Source organism: Rana temporaria, chromosome 1, assembly GCF_905171775.1.
Source record: "Rana temporaria chromosome 1, aRanTem1.1, whole genome shotgun sequence".
NCBI classification, from domain to species: Eukaryota; Metazoa; Chordata; class Amphibia; order Anura; family Ranidae; genus Rana; species Rana temporaria.
In genome coordinates this window covers 127933334-127951417 of record NC_053489.1, presented here as the reverse complement: position 1 = coordinate 127951417, position 18084 = coordinate 127933334, and the positions used below count along the sequence as shown (strand labels likewise).

Sequence of the window (18084 nt, the reverse complement as noted above, 5' to 3'; positions counted from 1 at the left end):
TGTGCTTTACATACCACTGACCCCCTGCACTGTGCTTTACATACCACTGACCCCCTGCACTGTGCTTTACATACCACTGACCCCCTGCACTGTGCTTTACATACCACTGACCCCCTGCACTGTGCTTTACATACCACCGACCCCCTGCACTGTGCTTTACATACCACTGACCCCCTGCACTGTGCTTTACATACCACCGACCCCCTGCACTGTGCTTTACATACCACTGACCCCCTGCACTGTGCTTTACATACCACTGACCTCCTGCACTGTGCTTTACATACCACTGACCCCTGCACTGTGCATTACAAACCACTGACCCCTGCACGGTTGTCAGGAAGGGCACGCTAGCCATCAAAATGGCGACTATGGTCGTTCCCCTGTTCTGCATGTCCCACAAAGAAGGGCTGCACGGGCGTGTTTGCGTGCGCTTGTGCAGGCTCGCACACTAGTGCCATACGAAATGCCGGCGTGCCCGTGCACAATGACGTTGTGACACCAATAGGCCATTTAAACTGCCTTACTTACATGAATCAGTGCTGTCCGGTCTACAGCATTACCCAAGACCTCCGATTGTCGCTTACCTGAATCCTACTCCAGCTGACCCTACCCAGCTTGTTTTGACTAACCCTGTTTATCTGCCTGCATCTGACCTCGGCCTGTGTTGACTACATCCCTGCCTGTTCCTCCTGCAACCTTGCTGCCAGCCTGTTGTCGAACCTGCCTGTACCTGAGACAACGTTCCTGCCTACTCCTTCTGCTACCCTCCCACCAGCCAGTTAACGAACCTGCTTGTATCCAACCTTGCTCCAGTGTTCACCTGCTTTGGACTTGTGTATGTACTACTCCAGTCCATCTGCCTGTCCCTGCCTGAGCTCCATTTCCCACTCCGACATCTGTTCCCGGGTCCGTTCCAGTTCAGCTCGTCTACCAGCAAGTTTGCAAAGCTCTCATGTGACCCTGCACCTCCTGTCTTCATATCAGGGGCCTCAAGTCAGAGGTGTAAGGGATGCCTCCCTCTGCATACCAGACTCTTCCACCAGGTACGTGACAACTGTGCTTTACGTACTACTGACCCCTGCATTATGCGAACTGTGAAATGGTGCAGAAAATCAGATTGCATAGGTGTGAACACCCATGTGATCCAATTCCAGTGTAGACCAAAAAAAGGATCCTGCACCATTTTTGTGTGAATGCGATGTGATTTCAGCCATACAATTTGTATGGCTGAAATTGCATCGCACAGACATGGCATGTGAACTTCACAGCAATGCAATGTGAATCACATGTGATGTCTGGCATCGCACTAGTGTGAACCAGGCCTCATCATAGTGGTGTAGTGAGTAGCACTTTCGCCTAGCAGCAAAAGGATCGCTGGTTCGAATCCCGACCACGACACCATCTGCCTGGAGTTTGCATGTTCTCCCTGTGTCTGCGTGGGTTTCCTCAGGGTACTCCGGTTTCCTCCCACACTCCAAAGACATGCCGGTAGGTAATTTGGATCTTGTCCAAATTGGCCCAGTATATATATGTATATCTGTGTGTATGACTGTGTGTCCCATGCGTGTCACGATCCTACGGGGTAAAATGACCGCACCAGCCAAGCAAAGTCATTCATTCATCATATATAGTTTTATGAAATTGCAGAGGAGGATTTGTTAAAATATATTTGTTGCTCAGGTAAGTATTAGGGGGGCTGCTGCACAGAGAAGGCTTCATCTTAATGCATAGAATGCATTATGATCAAAAACCTTCTGACTTTACAACCCCTTTAAGAATCTGTGTAATATTTATACTTTCCCAATTCGAAAAGCAGATAGGTGCTCAGCAGTTGCATTAGCAACTTACAATAATTCGCTCGCCATAGGCAAAATGTATAAGAATACATACCCTTGACCCCTGCCCTACTTACTCCCGACCCCTGCACCAAACATGGCTTACTCCCCAACCCCTGCTTACTTCCCCAACCCTTGCGTAGCTCACTCCCGGCCTCTGCATTCCACGTAGCTCACTCCAGACCCCTGCACACTGTGTAGCCAACGCCCGACTCCTGCACAGCTTCCGCCCGACCCCTGCACAGCTTATGCCCGACCCCTGCACAGCTTATGCCCCGACCCCTGCACAGCTTATGCCCCGACCCCTGCACAGCTTATGCCCCGACCCCTGCACAGCTTATGCCCCGACCCCTGCACAGCTTATGCCCCGACCCCTGCACAGCTTATGCCCCGACCCCTGCACAGCTTATGCCCCGACCCCTGCACAGCTTATGCCCCGACCCCTGCACAGCTTATGCCCCGACCCCTGCACAGCTTATGCCCCGACCCCAGCACAGCTTATGCCCCGACCCCTGCACAGCTTATGCCCCGACCCCTGCACAGCTTATGCCCGACCCCTGCACAGCTTATGCCCCGACCCCTGCACAGCTTATGCCCCGACCCCTGCACAGCTTATGCCCGACCCCTGCACAGCTTATGCCCGACCCCTGCACAGCTTATGCCCGACCCCTGCACAGCTTATGCCTGACCCCTGCACAGCTTATGCCTGACCCCTGCACCCTGTGTAGCCAACTCCCGACCCTGCACAGCTTCCGCCCGACCCCTGCACAGCTTATGCCTGACCCCTGCACCCAGCGTAGCTCACTTCTGACCCGTTCTAAAAAAACAGGCGTCTCTAAAACATACCTGGCCATCAGACTGAGATGGCATCAGGCCAGCCTAATAAAGACAACGGTATAAATACATGCACTGCCATCTCATATAGAGAACATAGCTCCCTCTGTATGTGTTCTGGATGAAATGGCTTTGTTTTTTTGTGTTCAAACACAGCATGAAAGCAATGCTCGGATGCATCTTTAATTGCAGCTAGTCTATAAATTACTTTCAGACAAGAGATCAATATATTCAACTATTCTGCAATTCAATTTCCTCCATTTCAACCAAATGGATTGGCTTTTATCACAATCAGCTAATTAAGAGCCTTCTTAGTCTTCTCTTCAACTATGCAAATAAAAGGAAAATATACAAAGAGAACACAATGCAAACATCACTTTACAATAAAAGAGGTACCTAATGTTGTTAGATGGAAAAAATCTACCCCCCCCCCCCCCTTAAATATCAGCCACATGAATAATCCACCTATACCGAGAAGCCTTCAGGTGGATCTTGCTGCAGGATGAACGATCCATTTATAATGTCCGCTTCTTCACCCCCCCCAAATCCTTGTAAAAATCACCTGCTATAAACATGTGCAAAAGGTACCTATAAAAAAGGCAACAGATTTTATATTTACCCTACCCATTCTTTAACACCGCTGGGTGTAAAGACACCATCCTTCTGGCTTTCGGCACATGATTTTTACAGAAGAGGGCCTGGAGATTATAGGTTGACCTTGCATTTTAAAGTGGCTGTCCCCTATACCCAGTGAAGAGACCGGCCTCAGGTGATACACACAGAGATTAAACAAATCCTCCTACATAAGTTGTACCTGTTTATTTGGAGTCTTCTCTACATCTGTTCAAAGTGCAGAATTTATAAAGCTTGTCTGAGTGTTTAAAAGCAGGGGGTGGACAGCTGAAGTTACACTGTGCAGAGCTCAGTGAGGAGAGCTCATTGGAGGGAAGGGACACACGCTCATCCACACAGGAACAGAGCTGAGGCTGTCAATCAGCTGGAGATCCCTCCCGTCACCTTTTTTCTCTTGGTGTCAGGAAAACGTGTCAGAAATGACTCATGATGATAGCGGAGGAATGCGGCAGCTGACAGAACTTACACTTAATGATCTTAACTGAGGCAAGTACACACTATAGAGAGATATGCTTTGTTCACATTTCATGTCAGAGGTTTATAACCACTTTAACCACTTCAGCCCTGGAAGGATTTACCCCCTTCCTGACCAGAGCACTTTTTGCGATATGGCACTGCGTCGCTTTAACTGACAATTGCGCGGTCATGCGACATTGCATCCAAACAAAATGTACATATTTTTTTCCCCACAAAATAGAGCTTTCTTTTAGTGGTATTTGATCACCTCTGCGGTTTTTATTTTTTGTGCTATAAACAAAAAATATAAAGAGCGACAATTTAAAAAAATATTGCTTTTTTATTTTACTTTTTACTATAATAAATATCCCCCAAAAAATATATAAAAAAAGTTATCCTCAGTTTAGACCGATACGTATTCTTCTACATATTTTTGGTAAAAAAATAAAAACGTAATAAGCATATATTGATTGGTTTGCGCAAAAGTTATAGCGTCTACAAAATAAGGGATAGATTTATGGCATTTTTATTTTTTTTACTGACTTGCGACGGACAGATCGGACACTTCTGACACTATTTTGGGACCATTGTCATTTATACATCGATCAGTGCTATAAAAATGCATTGATTACTGTGTAAATTACACTGGTAGGGAAGGGGTTAAACACTAGGGAGCGATCAAGGGGTTAAGTGTGTCCTAGGGAGTGATTCCAACGGTGGGGGGGGGGGGGGGGCTACCAGTGACATGACAGCGATCACTGCTCCTGATGACAGGGAGCAGTAGATCCTTGTCATGTCACTAGGCAGAACAGGGAAATGCCTTGTTTACATAGGCATCTCCCCGTTCTGCCTCTCCATGTCACAACCGCGGGCTGCTGGCGACCATCGAGTTTGCGGGGCGCGCTCACGGAGTACACGGCGCAGGCGCGCACCTGCTACAGGCTAATCAAAAGGGGACGTACAGATACGCCCATTTGCCCACCGCTGCCATTGTGCCAACGTATATCGGCGTGCATCGGTCAGCAAGTGGTTAATGCAAGAACTGCATTCTCCATTTCCACTAAACATTCATACCTTTATAAACAGCTCCCAAAATTTCTATCCTCACAAGTCCACTTTAAAAAAAACGTGAATCCCAATAAGAGACGTCAAAGCAGCAACAAGCTTAGCAGAGGGCTCATGGCTGGAAAATGCACACCGGAGTGATTAAGCAGCAAACATTTCAAGGAAAGGGTTAACACTAGGTGAAGCAGCAGCACAAAGTACAGTATCAGCACACTCTCTCAGCATGGCAATCGTGCCATAAAGGGTTCCAATTATTTGTATATTATTTACATGTATGTGACAATACAGGATCTAGTGGGCATAGTTATTTGTTATGTGCGGATATGATTTTGTAAGAAAGTCTCAATTTTCACCGTGTTCTTAGCGGAAGCTTCCCTGCTCTGGTCTCCAGGGCATCTCAATTTTCACTCTGCTGCAAACCGTGGGCAGCTGTAATATCACCAATTAGCAGATAGCGGTATCTACAGCCTGGGTACACCGAGCTAAGCTGACCTAATGGAGCACGAGAGTTGTGTGCCCTACTTAAAGATGTAAACGCAAAACTGTGCGGCTTCTTCAAGATCCCTTTATTCACTTAGTACTACCCTGCGAATTGGTGAATGTCTTCACTTTCAAAACGGTGCCTTATTTCTCCATTCTTATCTAGGGCCAATCTATTTCAATGAAGGCCAACATTCCTTAACCCTGTCCCACCTGCCCCAGCATTCCTTTACATAGTTCTGAACCCCCTGGAGAGGGATCGGCAATCATGTGACCACTGTGATTGGTAGTTGGTCATGCCGACTACGACTACCAATCATTAGTGGAAACTAGGGTTGTCCCGATACCGGTACTAGTATCGGTATCGGGGCCGATTCCGAGTTTTTTCGGCGGTACTCAGACGCCGATACCCCGCCCCGATACACAAATAGAATACTTAAGCCCCCCCGCGCCACCGCCGCCGCATCCGCCGCCGACCTCCGCCACCATCCGCCGCCGCTACGCCGCTGACTGTGTAATACGGGCGGGAACATTACAGCTTTGAATAGCTGTAATGATTTGCGCCACGCATAGACACTCCCCCTTGCTCGGGTGAACTGTCCAATCCCGAGCGAGGGGGAGTGTCTATACACGCAGCGCGGCGCCAATCATTACAAAGCTATTCAAAGGTGTAATGTTCCTGGCCGGCCGTAGTACTTTACACAGTCGGCGGTAGCAGGTAAGCGGGCCATGGCTGCATATGGGGGGGACACATGGCTGGATGGGGGGGGAGACACACATGGCTGGATGGGGGAGACACACATGGCTGGATGGGGGGAGACACACATGGCTGGATGGGGGGGAGACACACATGGCTGCATGGGGGGAGACACACATGGCTGCATGGGGGGAGACACACATGGCTGCATGGGGGGAGACACACATGGCTGCATGGGGGGAGACACACATGGCTGCATGGGGGGGTGACAATGGCTGCATGGGGGGTGACAATGGCTGCATGGGGGGTGACAATGGCTGCATGGGGGGTGACAATGGCTGCATGGGGGGTGACAATGGCTGCATGGGGGGTGACAATGGCTGGATGGGGGGAGACAATGGCTGGATGGGGGGAGACAATGGCTGGATGGGGGGATACATTGCTGGATTGGGGGTGACAATGGCTGGATGGGGGGTGACAATGGCTGGATGGGGGGAGACAATGGCTGGATGGGGGGAGACAATGGCTGCATCTGTGGGGGGACATCGCTGCATTTGGGGACACATTTTAAAAAAAGTATCAGTATTCGGTATCGGCGACTACTTGAAAAAAAGTATCGGTACTTGTACTCAGTCCTAAAAAAGTGGTATCGGGACAACCCTAGTGGAAACCGAGAGCAGTCTTTGACAACTTGGCCTCTTTGCTGGAAGGGTGCTCTCAGCACAGAAACAATGGCCTCCCATATGTATGCGTGGGCATGTTGACATTAAAGAGTTTGTAAAAGGTACAATTTTTTTCCCCCTAAATAGCTTCCTTTACCTTAGTGCAGTCCTCCTTCACTTACCTCATCCTTCAATTTTGCTTTTAAATGTCCTTATTTCTTCTGAGAAATCCTCACTTCCTGTTCTTCTGTCTGTAACTACACACAGTAATGCGAGGCTTTCTCCCTGGTGTGGAGTGTCGTGCTCGCCCCCTCCCTTGGACTACAGGAGAGTCAGGACACCCACTAACACACAGCTCCTTTCTCTATCTGCAATGTAGAGAGCGTCCTGACTCTCCTGTAGTTCAAGGGAGGGGGCGAGCACGACACTCCACACCAGGGAGAAAGACTCGCATTACTGGGTGACCACAAGTGCATCAGTGAGCCTTGGACACCCAGGAGCATGTCCTGGTTCGTCATTTTACATTTCTTGGACCACTTTTGGTAGGTTCCAACCACTGCAGACTGGGAACATCCCACCAATTTACACGTTTTATCCATACTGTATTTATCGGCGTATAATGCGCACTTTTTTCCCCTTAAAAACAGGGGGAAATCGTGGGTGTGCGCGTTATACGCCTATCCCCTGTCTGAGCGCCGCCGCCGACATATACCGAGCGCCGTACACTCGGCTAGGCTCGGCTCCGCTCGCGCCCTGCGAGAGGAGCCGAGCCTAGCCGAGTGTACCCAAGTGTACTGCGCTCGGTATATGTCGGCGGCGGCGCTCCGAGACAGCGCGGGAGAAGCGGGGAGGACACCACGAAGGTCGAAGATGGACGCCGGACCGGACAAGGCCGCCGATGGACGCCGGGCAAGACACCGAAGAGGGACATTTAAACTGCAAGTCATTTCCCAGGAAATTTCCCTCCTGTAACTGGGTGTGCGCTATACGCCGGTGCGCGCTATACCCAGATAAATACGGTAATTCACGTTAACGGTCAACAGTCATAATGGTATGGCCGTTGGGTGTATATTTGCAAATGCATCCAAAATAGATTTTTTAACAAAAAATAAATACAAAATGTTGGAAGGAGTACTGGCTATTTTTTAATCCTTGATTTGTACAGTGCCATTGTAGGCTCTTTGTATTGATGGTGACATTTCAGGACAGACTGGCGAATGTAATTGTACTTAAAGGATCAGTTCACAAATGAGCCGCATGCGGCTCACAGCAGGGGTCCAGTGTGTGCTGGTTCAGAGTTTCTGGTCTGATTTCAGCCCGAATTTTGGGCTAAATTCAGACCTGAAATGGACCAAAAGATGCACAGCGTTTTTCTGCAAAACGCACTGACTTGCTGCAGGAATATATCAATAGAGAGCCAGTCAAAATCTCCTGCTATTGCAAATTGGATGCGGAGATAGCACATGCAATTCGCAATGGTGTGAACCCAGCCTAAAGTGGTTGGAAACTCATATTATACCCAGTGAAGGGACTAGTGGTGCAACGGATCACAGTTGATCCATGTTCCGAACAGGTCACCCAATTCGGATCGGTACACACTGTCACCAGCGGATTGCCGCGGCTCCGGAGCTAGGCCTGAAGCCGCGGCCTTTCCTAATGTTATGGCTGCGGCTCTGGAGCTAGGCCTTTCCTAATGTTATGGCCACGGCTCCGGAGCTAGGCCGAAGCCGCGGCCATAACATTAGGAAAGGCCGCGGCTTCGGCCTAGCTCCGGAGCCGCGGCCATCTTGGTACACCTGGCGGAGGCCTTCCACTTTGTTTACACCCACAGAGGAGGAGGAGCCAGCACTCATGGGACACACCGCTGGGAGTGATACTACCTGGGAGGGGGGGGTGTCTGTCTGCCTGCTACTACCTGGGGGGTGTCTGCCTGCCTGCTACTACCTGGGGGGGGGGGGGTGTCTGCACCGAGGGGGTTCTTTACTGAGGGGCGACTATAGTTGGTGGGAGGGGTGACAATTTTTTTCTGCATCCGGTGACATCAACCCTAGTGACGCCACTGCAGTGGGGGAGATGTGAATATTACAGTGGGGGGATGTGGATATTACAGTGGGGGGGGGGGGGGGAGATGTGGATATTACAGTGGGGGAGAATTTGTTTTGCCGATCCGATACGCGACTCCTGATCCGAGGAACGTTCCGAACCATGGTTTTTTTTTGATCCATTGCACCCCTAGAAGTGACTGGTCTCAGGTGATACACAGATTAAATCCATTCAAAGTTGAGAACTTATAAAGTGAATCTGAGCTGTCAGAAATAAGAGGCGGGGAGCTGAAATTACACACAGTAGAGCGGTGAGAGCTGATTGGAGGGAAGAGACACACCCCCTTCACATAGGAACAGAGATGAGGCTGTCAATCTGCTGGAGCTCCCTCCTTGTCACCTTTTTTCTCTTGGAGTCAGGAAAACTTGTCAGAAGTGATTCATGCTGATAGAAGAACAAAGCAGCAGACAGAAATGACACGTTGTGCTCTGAATTTAGACAAGTAGACACCATAGAGGGATATGCTTTGTTCACATTTCCGTCACATGGTGGATTGCAGAGCCTATTAGTTTACACAATACAAAATAAGGTGCTTTGTGCTTTACCTGCTGAAAATATTCTTAGCCTGAAAAGTGAATACTTTGCCTGTGTCTGGTATGATAAAATATGACATTTTTGTTTTTGGGCTTAGATATGCTTTAAAAGTGCATATTCACTTTGGCCATGTAATTAGGCGATTAAACAAAGATGACATGGGTGGGGTAGAGGCAGGAACTGTCTATGGGGGGCCTTCAGAGGTACAGGGGAAAAAAATAAAATGTTGTATCTTCACAGAGCGGGTTGTAGCCATTGCAAAATTCCAGTGTTGTGTCATGTGACCTTTCTGAACACAAAGACTGCTTAGTGCCCACTAACATTTACACCACACTGCGTGCTGGTGACAGCTGAAACTGCGCACACTTTCTATCTGGAAACAAGATAAAACTGAGAAACACTTGACACAAGCCACACTAAATACACAAATGGCCACATAATGAAACATGCTAGGAAGCACATTGTAACAACATGCCTGTTTGCTAAACACAATGGCCAAGTCAGCCAAAGCAGACAGATGCCGCAGTTTACACATATCACACACCTTGCGAAGGCTGGCTGCCCACCGACTATGAATGCCGCATTCAGCTCTCACAAAGAGAGACTTGAAGAAAATGCATGTTATTAGCTTGCACACAGCCTAACCCCTTCTCTGCCAGCTTCTTCCACAACGCCTCCTGAGGTGAAACATCCATCTTTACCTTGTGGAGTCCCTCAGCAGAAAACAAACTTTTCACACCATTTTAAAGGATAATGATAGGCCTTTTAACTTTTTGGTTGGATATATATACAAAAGTTATTAAAGAGGAAGTAAACTTCCATCTTTGAATTTTACCCATCGGTAAGCCTATATATATAAATAAATACAGTGCCTTGAAAAAAGTATTTATACCCCTTGAAATTTTCCATATTTTTGTCATGTTACAACCAAAAACGTAAATGCATTTCATGTGACCAACACAAAGTGGCACAAAATTGTGAATTGGGAGGAAAATGATAAATGGTTTTCATTTTTTTTACAAATAAGTATCTGAAAAATGTGGTGTGCATTTGTATTCAGCCCCTGAGTCAATACTTTGTAGAACCACCTTATGCTGCAATTACAGCTGCAAGTCTTTTTGGGTATATCTCTACCAGCTTTGCACATCTAGGAGAGTGACATTTTTGCCCATTCTTCCTGGGAAAATAGCTTAAAGCGGAAGTTTGCAGAAAAAAATAAATTATTAAAAGACTTACCTGCCCAGGGCGCCGGCGATGTCGGCAGCCAAAACCGATCTGTCAGTCGGCTCTCGGTGGCTGCTGCCGCCATCCTCTGTAGCCTTGCGGCTTCACTTTCTGGTTCCCTACTGCGCATTCGCGTGGGGGGGCCCCCGAGTCCCTCTGTCTGTGTCAATGGACACAAGTGCTCCCATGGGAAGCGGCTTCCTATTGGGGCACTAGACAGAGGAGGGGCCAAGATTGGGGGGGGTCTGGAGAATGAAACAGGTTATACCCCAAATATGGGGTGAATTCATTGTGAATGGACTGTTAATGCACCAAGACATACGAAAAAGTATGTGCTTGGTGATGGGCTGCTGTGCCCTGGCATTCACAATGACCTCACATAGAGCAGGTGCGTTGGCATGTGTTGTGGCAACTCATTAATGCATCCATTTTAGCACGCATTGCCTCAAGTAAAAGTACGAATGAGCCCTTAAAGTTTTAGTAAAATCCCATTGGACATGTCTACCTACAGGTAACAAGGAATACCTGCACAGTTTAGGAGATGAGGCGTCTATGCAGCCGGTGACGTCACCGGCACATGCGCTCTGCAGGAACAGCAGAGCCCTGTGCCGTAAACAGTGATCCACGTGCACATGCGCAGCAGTGACGTAATCGCAGCGTGCCCATTCTAAGGACCGGAGCTCACAAACAAAAAAGAAGGAAGACCGGGTGAATATGGAAGCCCTGTCAGCAGTGAACAGCATGCTGCTGAAGGGCTTCATTTCCAAGCAAGTCTTTCATAATGTGCCAGTATGCGATGTATACTAGCACATTATGACTTTACCTTGCAGGGAGAAGATTTATTTTCTAGATAACTTTACTTCCAATGTCTTCTCAATGGTCCTAGAAGCCCCAACTCCTAGGTTTGGACAGACAGACACTTGCTAACAATGCCGACAGCCGACCTGTCCCCTTTGGCCCATCACTCTCATGGGTGGCCTTCTCAGCCAATAGGATGGAAAGGGACAGGCCAGATCTTGATAATGCTAGGAAGTGTTGGAAATCTCATACGTTATATTAGAGTGTCCTGTCCTTAAGGGGGACCAAAAAAAAAAATGTTTACTTTTTTCTGATGAGGTGGCACTGATAGGCTGAACTGGTGGGCATTGATGAGGAGGCACTTATATGCTGCACTTATGGGCATTGATCGACAGCAGTGATGGGCAGCACTGATTGGCATTGCTAATTGCATGTGTGGGCACTGACTTGCGACACTAAATTGCTATACCTGATTACATTCCTGGATGTCCCCCTGCGTGGAGATGCCACCGATCGTCTCTCCTTGCCACACACTGTCAGTGTGAGGCGAGGAGAGCCAATTACTAGCATCTCAGTGTTTACACGTGACCGGCTGCGATTGCACACAGCCAATCACATGATTAAAGAGCTGCGGATGGCAATTTTCACGCTGCGTGCCCGTTCTCCATCCCAGAACGAAAGCCGCACCTCCATCATTTGACGATGGGCGGGTGGCAACCAGTCAATGACGGTTCTTTCTTCGAGCTCTGTCCCCAGCTCAGCTCTTAGGCCTCATGTACGCTGCTGCTAGTAAACGGACGTTTAGGAGCAATTGGGAGTCTTTCAGCTGCCCCTGAACTCTCCTCTATAATATGTTACCAGTACATGTATACAGAGTCGTTTGTAATCGTTTCCAGGCAGATGAGTTTAGAGGGATTTTTTTGGAACGCAAAAAAATGCATTCAGAAGCTGAGTTTACAGGCATTTCAAGAGCTAAACGCTTCTAAAACGCGGCAACTCACGTTTAGTCGCGTTTTAGTTACAGGAGTTTTTAATTTTTGGCCATTTTGAAAAAACAAGGTAAAACGCCACAAAACGTGGCATGCTAACACGGCAAAACAGACGTTTTAAACGTTGGTTACCATCTGTCACTTTAGATAGTTCAGGTGAGGTTGTTAAAACGTTCCGTGCACATGAAGCCTTACAGAGGAGAACTTCCAAGTAAAAAGAACCTTAAGCTTTAGTGCCAAAAGCATTTCTCATCCTTGCATTCCCAACAGCTCATATAGTGCATTTTTGTACACAGCTTAGGAGTGTTTTTAGCGTTTTTTCCTACCAGAAAGCTCCAATCGGAGACACAAACTAGAAGGGGTTTTTTTCCCGCCTCTAAACGCAGAGCTCAAAATATGACTGTAGTCATCCTAATGTACACGGACACATAGGAGAACATTGAGCTGCTTCTACAGGCAGAACACAAAACTCCTGTAGAGGCAGCGATTTTTAAGTCCGTGTGCATGGAGCCTTATGCCTCGTACACACGATCGGGTTCCCAGCGGACTTTTTACCGCGGGGAAAGCCGACAACCGGCTTGGCAGCTTTTTCCCCCTACACACGGTCAGTTTCCCTGCCATGAGAGCTTTGGCTGGGAAACCCGGCCGTGTGTATGCTCCCCCATAGGAAAACTGACCGGTTAAAAACCACAAAAAAAAAAAAAAAAAAAGAGAAAACATGTGCTCATTTTTTCCCCCCCGCGATTCCCAGCTGTTTTCCTGTCGGGAAAACTGCCATGGAGCCCGTTTTTCCAGCCAAAAGCTGTCACGGCAGTTTTTTCCCGATGGGAAAACTGGTCGGGTGTACGAGGCATCAGGAAATATGGTGGCTACCACTGCTGGCAAGCTGATGCAATGCCTTCAGTATTTTCTGAGGCTTTGACTTGAAACATGTATGTACGTTAGCAAACTTCACCGATTTGTATAAATAATTGCAGATTAGAACAACAAAAAGCATTGAAGCCATAGACAGCCAGCCTATTAGCACTTCGCACCAATGCATGTGTGCTTGATGCATTTATTTCCCTTGAGATCAAGGAAAATGCAGCAAAGTACACATCACTGCATGCACTAAGAAGTACCGCGACGCATCATGACGTGTTGACAGGTGGTTTTATTCAAGGCAAACCCATTTCGAGGAAAACCGCTGAGATGCGATAAGACTTTAACTGTCTGGCTGCCATTTCTGATCAAACGGCTTTAGTATTATTGTGCCAGATCATACGTTTTGACTGCATTCTGACTTTATAACCTGCTTTTATAATCCAGGTCAGTGACTCAAAGTACTAAGCCAAAAGACATCCAGGCAACTAGCATGTTTACAAGGAGCACAGCAAATGTGAACTCTATGGGGGCTGTTTACTAAAAGGCAAAACCACTTTGCACTACAAGTGCAAAGTGCACTTGAAATTGCACTGAAAGTGCAGTCGCTGTAGAGCTGAGGGGGACATGCAAGGAAAACAAAAAACAGCATTTTAGCTTGCACATGATTGGATAATAAAATTCGCAAAGCTTCCCCGCATTTCAGATCTTCCTCTCAGATTTAGGCCCCATTCACACCTAGGCGTTTTTACGCCTGAAGCGCACTGCTCACAAACGCCAGAGGGGAGAATTAACATTATTCCCTATGGTGACTGTTCACACCTGAACGCCTGAACGCCCAAACGCCTGAACGCCCAAACAAGTCCCGGATCTTTTTTTGTCGTGCATATCGTGCGGTTTGGGCGTATTTGAGAGTTTTTTTTCCCCATAGAAAGTAATGGGAAACGCGCGAATTGAGCGTATCGCGCGACAACGGGCGTTTGCTACGGGCGTTTCGTCGCTTTAATAAATAGAACTTGTCACCCAGGCAGAAGATTAAAAAAATCTACCAACATAGCAACAAGTGATGAAAAGATGATCATTTTTCCTATTGGCTAAAATAAAAAACGCTGAAGTACAAAAACGTTGCACGACGCTGTATGCAAACGCGCAAATACGCGCGACAAACCGCCAGAAAAAAACGACCGACGCTCAGGTGTGAATGCAGCCTTACAGTGCACTTTCAATGCAATTTCAAGTGTACTTTGCACTTGTAGTGCAAATTGGATTTGCCTTTCGTAAATAACCCCCAATATCTCCATCAGTACAGGTTTAATTCAACATAGTTTTAAGAGGCTGCATGTGTTAGAAATGCACTTTGGCGTGTATTTAATTAAAAACAACTCCAGCCATTTTCTAGTTCTGAATGTAGTAGTAAAAGACCTTTGTACGGGTTTGTTGTTGTCCAGTCACTGGGCAGATGTCCTGTCATTTCTATCCTTGTGACAGCAGGACAACAAATGCTTAGAATAAGGTCACCAGGACGATGATAAAAACCTTACAGATGTTCTAGCACTTCCCTCAATCTACTAAAAAAAAAAAACGTTTTTTTTTGTTACAGTTTCAGCCCACATTGGACCATAACATAAAGGGAATGGCAGACCTGTAACAAAGACAGCATTTTGATGGATGTCCTAGCCAAAAATAAAGCATTTGGCTGGAGTTGGCCTTCAACATACCAGCAGATAGTGGGCAACAAATATCTGCCATTTAAACCAAACCTGCCCTAATACATTCCACAAATAAAGACTGAAAACACGGTATTGTGTGGAAAAGTTGATTTTCCGGTCACTGGCATAACATTTGAAAGTGTCAAACTCGTCATCAATGCATTTATCTATACAAATAACCATAAGACATTTTACCTATAGGTTTAAAGTTGTGAACTTTATTCAGAATATGTTGCAATACTATGGTATTTGTAGTTTAGCTTTTCCAGGAATACCGTGGTTTTTATTCAGTAACGTAGTGCAAAGTGCAGTAATTTGCATGGAGCAATCAAGACTTAACCCTAGCCATACACACACAGATTTCTAAACTGCGTGGACAGCCCTTCCGGCTAGCCGCTAGTGCATGCAGGTGTATTGTCAGTTTGCTGCCTATCCTACAACGCTCCGGAAGTCACGTGGCGGCCAACTGCGCATGCACGATGCGTTCCAAACGCAAATGCAATGCGTTCCAATGGATTCACGACAGTGCACACCAGTGAAACCTTGGCCGGCATCCAGGCTCTTTCCTCAACATCCCTGTGGATTGGAGGATGTTAAAAAAAGAGCCAGGAGGCCGAGCGAGCGGAGCGAGTCATCCGAGCGAAGCGAGGACGTGAGTCCGACTGGCCACTTTCCTCTAAATCCACGTCGCCCTGAATGCCAGGTTCGCTGGTGTGTACTGTCGAAAATCCATTGGAAAGCATCGCACTTGCGTTTGGAACGCATCGCGCATGCGCAGTTGCCCGCCACGTGACTTCCGCAGCATTCTAGGATAGGCAGCAAACTGACACTACACAGGCAGGCAGCTGTCCGATTACCTGAACACCCGATAGGATACAGTTACTTTTCAGTCAACGATTTTCCACCCAGCTCCTTTGATTTTTTTTTTTTTTATTTCAAACTTGTCAAGCAATTGGCCGTATTTCAAGCCACTTTTGGGCAGATTTAGGGGACAAATGCATATATAGTAAAAATAGTAAAAAGTAGATTAGTTATCCTTTCCATCGCCCTTAACTAAACACCTAAAGTGAAACGTCAGTCATTTTTTTCATCTTTCCATCTATTAAATCTTCGCCCCCTTGTTGTTTTAACTTTGGATAGTAAAACATTTTATTCTGCCAGTAAACACCTTATACAGCCCACTTCCCGTTTGTCTGATAAAAAGCCTAGGCTTATGACATCATGCACAGCTCTCTCTCTTGTGAGTTTGCCAGGAAGGGAGGGGGGGAGGAGTCATAAGAGGGCCAATTAAAGCTGCAGAGCTGAAAGTGTGCCTCTGTAAATCCAGGAAGTGAACAGGCAGCAGCTTCAGCTGCCCACACTTAAAATGGCTGCAGCCAAACTCAGTGGAGGGAGATTTCTGCAGCATATTTGGCAAGTACAGAATCACAGTATATATCAAATAATAAGCAAAAGTAGAAGTGGGGTGGGGGAGTTTCAGAATGGCAAAGATGTTTTTATTACAAATTATGTGAGCAGACTGCAGTTGCTCTTTAACCAAGATGTCTATTTACCTCCTTCAGCCTGCGGCGAATCTTGAGCGGTTTAGATGCAGTTAGGGAGCCCAAGATTCGGATGTCACTTGAATAGAATGGATATCCAAATGTTTGGTTCACATATCAGCGTTGCGAATTTGATGCAGGGAAAAAAGACTTCTGTGCTTTTTTAGTGTGATGCAAACTTCTATCCTGCAATGCAAATTTGTCTGTACCTCCACACTGCAAATCACACTGTGAATTTGCACCTCACCCAGGAAAAAAATTAGCACCGTATCGCAGCGCTGAATGCAGTGTGAACCCAGGCTCACCGTTTCCTAGAGTTGGACACTTTCTACAGCGTTGACCACACTTGCAAAGTGAACCCTTATAGAATTTAATACTCTGTACACTACTGAAACTAGAGACGCTAAAAGCGTGGCTCCATTCAAGTCTAAAGGGCACTCACTGTATAGGTGCACATAGCACTACTGAAGATTGGAGGACAACATCAGTGGAGGCCAAATTGGTCAACTAAAGGTTTGGTGCTCACCCAATCCTAATACTACAAGTTTAAGGTGAATCTGATCATGCACACTGGAATTTACAGATCCTAAACAATCACTAAAAACACTTTAAAAGCAAGCACTCATTGATTTCTGAAAATTAATTTCTCCACAATGCTTATAGATGCAACATTCACCACACAGGCACTGTGGTTTTCTACTACAGCTGAATTTTGGCAGCTTGTCAGCCCTCCGACATAAACAACCAAAAAGTATTTCTGTTGCGATCTTAGAGCATAAATGACTTCACATTAAAAGCCGCTAGAAAGCGAAGTAATAACTTGTTTTAAATGCTTGTTATGCATATATAGTTCAATGCCCATAGTTTGGCCACAGGTGCACTTTATGTGTAGTTAGCCACATAAGAATTGAACCTGCAAAAGTCAGACCAGGAAATAATGAATTCTAATAGGCTGCAATGAATTACGGCACATAAGAATTATCAATTAAGACCCTGTCATCTTGCGAATTCAGGAAAGGGTGACAAGGTATATGCAACGCTAACCCAACGAACACTTTATACTCACCTTACGGGTGCTTCCCCACCATTCCTCCTATTGTGTCCACCACTGTCAAATACCCAGAGCAGATGACTTCTATCAATGATGCAGTACTCAGGCCTAACAGTCAATCACTAGGCCCAAGTATGACCGAGGGTGTGACATTCCCACTCATGATTTGATACTGTCGGACAATAGGTATTTTGGTGGCTCCGATGGAGGAAGAAATGGCAAAAAAGCACCAGAAAGGCAAATATAAGTTGGTCAGGCATTAGCTTTACACAGACACTGTCATGAACAAGGGCGGGCAGGGCTTCTTTATGGGTTGAGGAAAAGGGCATCACTAAGGCGCCTTTCACACGCAGCTAAAAGCATGTAAATGTTTTGTGAAATTCAAGGCTCCAGGCACTTCGATTAGCTGCATTTGTACATTGCGATTACGTGCGGCCGCATTTAGCTGCGGTAGTCATTCCTATAGCAACCCTTTTTATTTTTTTTGATTATGATGTGCTTCCTGTTCTTTTTTTTTTCTCACGCTGCTATCCGCAGTTGACACAAAAGACTGATTACCTGCGGTTATGTGCATATAGCTGCGCTAAAAATCGCACCTGGACGCATTAAATT

At 46.8% G+C, this 18084-nt stretch overlaps 1 protein-coding gene across 2 annotated transcripts in view; it reads right to left on the bottom strand.

Moving 5' to 3' along the window:
* Window positions 1-18084, bottom strand: part of RGMB (repulsive guidance molecule BMP co-receptor b) — a 121823-nt gene that overhangs the window by 18917 nt on the left and 84822 nt on the right. The window lies entirely within an intron of this gene.